A 5120-nucleotide genomic window follows, 5' to 3' on the forward strand; every position below is an offset into this window, starting at 1 on the left:
CAAAAAGAAGACTTGAATGTCATGCTAAGTACGCCGGTTTTGATCCTGCTGGCTCTAGAGGTCAAGCAGGGAAGTGCCATGCTCGGATCTCAGAAGTTGGAAGATGGCTCTGGCTCTGGCCACGTGTGCTGGGGAGGGGAGGCTGGAGGTGGCAGTTCCATGATGAGCTGGCAGGACAATGAGGTTGAGTTAGAGCAGCAGATGTGGGAGTGGAAGGGAGAAAGGCAAGGAACTCCACAGGTGGAGTCCCAGGTGAAGAGCAGAACAGGGAGGCTGGGACCTCACCCAGGTATAAAGAACCCTGGAAAAGCTGGGTGTGTGTGTGTGTGTGTGTTTGTGTGTGTGTGTGCACACGCACATGTGGGTGTGCATGCACGTGTGTGCACATATTGCCAGTCTGTGCAGTGTCTCACAGAGTAGCCTGGAGATCAGGTATTCAAGGGCTCAAAGCCAAGGCTGGCATTGATTCCATCCCTGTGATGATTAGACAAGTGGTTGGTAGGGTCTCAGGACAAGCAGAGTCCAGTTCAAGACAGGGACTAAGAAGGCACTTTCATATCCTCTGCTTCATTCAAGTGATGGATCAGTGAGCAAAAGGTCTAGAGCAGCACAGCAAAGGAGACGGAAGGGGGTTCTGGAAGATGGAAAGGAGGAAGAGACCTTTGGAAGAGGGAGCAAAAGCCCAGAAAATGTGCAAAGGGGCTGGAGCCAGGGGGCTCACCCATTTGCCAGTGAAATCTCGGGCAGCTGTGGACGTGAGGGCAGGTATCACAGAAGGCAGAGTGAGAAGTGGGGCTGGAACAGGCAGGGCCAGTGAAGCTCCATGTGCGAATACTTTATGCTCTTTCTGCCAGGTCATGAAAGGAGGCAGGCACCTGCCTACTCCAGGGAGGAAAATCAGTTTCTCCTCTAAAGACAATTGTTTGAGCAGCCTGGGAGACTGCATGCTACTGGCATGGTCATCAGTACTCCTGAGTGAGTCCCCCTCATTCCAGCATTTAGTGGCCCCCTGGTTAACAACGGGCTCCCCATCTGTCCACTCTAAGCTCTGCCCATGTGCACATTTCCCCAGGTCAGCCTACTTAAATATTAAAAGATGCCAGGGAGCTCCACACATTTTGACAAGAGCTACCAACATGAAGAGCAAAGGAAATCCTCAGAGAAAATTCAGAGAATAAAAGACAACCTTAAAAAGAAAGAGGGTAGAGAAAAGGGAACCCTCATACACTGTTGATAGGAATGTAAATTGGTGCAGGCACTATGGAGAATAGTATGGAGGGTCCTTAAAAAACTAAAAGTAGAGTTTCCATATGATCTGGTAATCCCACTCCTGGGCATATTATCTGGAAAAGATGAAAACTAATTCAGAAAGATACATGCACCCAATGTTCATAGCAGTGGTATTTACAATAGCCAAGACATGGAGCCAACCTAAATGCTCATCAACAGATGAACAGATACAGAAGATGTGATATATATATATATCACATGTGATATAAGATGTGATATATATATATATATATATACTCAGCCATAAAAAATAAAATAATGCCATTTGCAGCAACATGGATGGACCTAGAGATTATCATACTCGTTGAAGTAAATAAGATCAAGACAAATATCATAAGATATTAGTTGAATGTGGAATATAAAAAATGATATAGGGACTTTCCTAGTGGTCCAGTGGTGAAGAATCCACCTGCCCATGGACACAGGATCGATCCAGGGTCTGGGAAGATTTCACACGGTGGCAGCAGGGCAACTAGACCCATGCACCACAACTACTGAACCCACGGTCAAGAGACCATGAATCACAACTACTGAACCTGAGTTCTAGAGACCGTGAGTCACAACTACTGAGCCCGCGTGCTCTAGGGTCTGTGCTCCACAGCAAGAGAAACCACCACAATCAGAAGCTCTCTGCAACCAGAGGAAGCCCTCAGGAAGGAAGGAAGACTCAACGCAGCCAAAAATAAACAAACAAATAATGATACAAATGAACTTACTTATAAATCAGAAATAGACTCACAGACTCAGCAAACAAATTTACCAAAGGGGGAAAAAAAAAAAAAATTTACCAAAGGGGAAAGGTGGGGGAGGGAAAAATTAAGAGTTTGAGAATAGCAGACACACACTACTGTATATGAAATAGATAAACAATAAGGACATACTGTATGGCATAGGCAACTATTGATATATTCAATATACTTTAATAACCTATAATAGAAAAGAATCTGGAAAAATATATGCATATATACAACCCAATCACTGTATATCTGAAACTATCATGACCCTGTAAGTCTGGTGTACTTCAATAAAAAAAGAAATAAAGGAAGGAAATTAGCATCCTAAGGAATGCTCAAGAATATACTGTATCTTAAATAAAAAGACAAGATGTTAAGAAAAAAAGAACTAGAGAAAAAGAAATAATTTTAAAAACTGTGGTAAAATATACACAATATAAGATTTATTGTTTTATGCATTTCTAAGTGCACAGTTTAGTGGCATTAAGTACGTTCACATTGTTAAATAACCATAGCCATTATTCATCCCCAGAAATTTTTTTGTCTTGTACAATGGAACTCTGTGCCCATCAAACATTAAGTCCCCACTCCTCTCTCCCACCAGCGCCTGGCACCTCCCATTCTACTTTCTGAGTCTATGAATTTGACTAGGTACCTCATATAAGTGAAATCATACAGTATTAAGTCATTTTGTGAATGGCTTGTTTCACTTAGCATAATGTCCTTAATCTTTATCCAAGAGACTGTCAGAATTTCCTTCCTTTCTAAGGCTGAAAATTATTCCATTGGATGTACATACATTAATGGACATTTGGGTTGTCTCTACATTATGACTGGGCTTCCCTGGTGGCTCAGATGGTAAAGCATCTGCCTGCAATGCGGGAGACCCAGGTTCGATCCCTGGGTTGGGAAGATCCCCTGGCGAAGGAAATGGCAACCCACTCCAGTACTCCAGCCTGGAAAATTTCATGGATGGAGGAGCCTGGTAGGCTCCAGTCTATGGGTTCACAAAGAGTCGGACACAACTGAGCAACTTCACTACATTATGGCTATTGTGAACAATGCTGTTATGAACACAGGTATACAAATATTAAAAAAAAAAACTTGAAAATGAAAAACAAGTTGAGTATAAAAAAGCTTTTAAGAAGTGTTCTGGAAAACAAAGTTGGTGAAATCTCCAGAATGCGGAACAAAATGTCAGAAAGAAAAACATGCAAGAGAAAATACTTAGAGAAATAGTTCAAGAAGTCCAACATCCACCTGGTTGGCATTCTGATAAGAAGACAGAAAAAACAAAAGGGTAGGGATTATCAGAGAAATAATAAAAGATAATTTCCCAGAGCCCTGGTTGGCCATGTTGAGGCCCTACTATGTGTTAAGTACTATGTGAATCCTGGGGTTACAACTGCCATAATCCTGCTACACATCATTGAAAGTCTTGGAGGGGGGGGGCACAGTTACATAAATCAATATAAAACTGCAACTATAATACACATCATAGAAAAAGTGAAAGTGTTAGTCGCCCAGTTGTGTCTGATTCCTTGCAACCCCATGGGCTGTTTAGTTCGCCAGGCTCCTCTGTCCGTGGGATTCTCCAAGCAAGAATACTGGAGTGGGTTGTCATTCCTTTCTCCAGGGGATCTTCCCCACCCAGGGATTGAACCCAGATCTCCTGCCTTGCAGGCAGGTTCTTTACTGCCTGAGCCCCCAGGGAAGCACCACCTCATAGAGGAACAATGAAACAGAAAAGGGCTTCTGAGGCGGGACCCTGAGCTCAGGTAGGAGAGGAAGGGAGGAGTGTTTGCAGCAAAGGGAACAGCATCTGCAGACGGCATGATGAGTTTGAAAAACTGAAAGTAGACTTGTGTGGCTGGGACTGCCAAGACGCTTCCTGGGTGATGTGGGACGTGAGGGGTGGAGCACACCACTTGGGTCCTTGAGGGCCTAAGAGTAATAAGAAGCCAAAAGCAGGTCTTAGAAACAAAAGCAGGTCCCTAGGGAAACAGAAAATGCTTTCTATTCGTTATCATTGCAAATGGTTTCACATGGTTACTGGTCATTTGCAGTTGGTCTTTCTGGCTGTGCCACATGGCCTGCGGGATCCCAGTTCCTGGATGGAACTGTGCCCCCTGCAGTGGAAGCACAGAGTCTTAACCACTAGACCACTAGGGAAGTCCCCATTCATACTTACTTCTAAATCACATGTCTGTTATGCTCGTGCCCATTTCTGTTGGGCTGATGTCTTTTTTCTATTAATTTGTAATAATATTAACCCTTCATCAGGTATATATTGAATTCCCCCAATTTATTACTTGCTTATTAATTTTGTTTATGATATTTTTAACGTGTAAGAACTTTTGCTGTCACATTTTTCCATCTTTCCTTTAGGGTTTCTGCTTTCAGTGTTAAACTTCGAGTGGTCTCCTCTGCATTGACCTTATATAAATATTTTCCTCTGTTCCATTATCTTTTTGAGTGAAAGTCACTCAGTCGTGTCTTACTCTTTGCAACCCCATGGACCATACAGCCCATGGAATTCTCCAGGCCAGAATACTAGAGTGGGTAGCCTTTCCCTTCTCCATGGGGTCTTCCCAACCCAGGGATCGAACCCAGGTCTCCCGCACTGCAGGCAGATTCTTTACCAACTAAGCCACAAGGGAAGCCCCGTATCACTGTTACATTTAACTCTTTATCCTGTTTGGAATTTATGTGAGTATGTAGTTCAAGGAAAAATCAAATCCTTAATTTTCTCAGCCACATTTATCCATTGCCAACCCATTTTGAAATGCCATATTTGTCATATTCTAAGTATTTAAAGCATGTGTGGGACTTCTGGGCTTTCTATTATATTACATTGGTATATCTTTTATAAGTATCATAGCCCCACACAATGCTTTTTTTTTTTTTTTTCCCGTATTTATTTGACCATCTTCTCCCATTTATCAGTGATATTCAGAACGGATTTATCAAGTTCACTACCACTCTGCTCCCCTCCAAAGTAATTCCTTTAGGATCTTGCTTGGAACTTATAAATTAACTTGAAGGTAACTTCCCAGTCAAAGATATTCTTCTCTCTCTGACTCTGACGCCCCACAT

General features: G+C 42.8%; 1 non-coding gene across 1 annotated transcript; it reads left to right on the forward strand.

Annotated features, from left to right (window-relative positions):
* Positions 1-2864: 2864 nt before the first annotated feature.
* On the forward strand, positions 2865-2936 carry TRNAC-GCA. Its single transcript has one exon. It is a non-coding gene; the product is annotated as a tRNA-Cys (tRNA).
* The last annotated feature ends 2184 nt before the right edge of the window (positions 2937-5120 follow it).

This window comes from Cervus canadensis, chromosome 17 (assembly GCF_019320065.1).
Source record: "Cervus canadensis isolate Bull #8, Minnesota chromosome 17, ASM1932006v1, whole genome shotgun sequence".
Taxonomy (NCBI): Eukaryota; Metazoa; Chordata; class Mammalia; order Artiodactyla; family Cervidae; genus Cervus; species Cervus canadensis.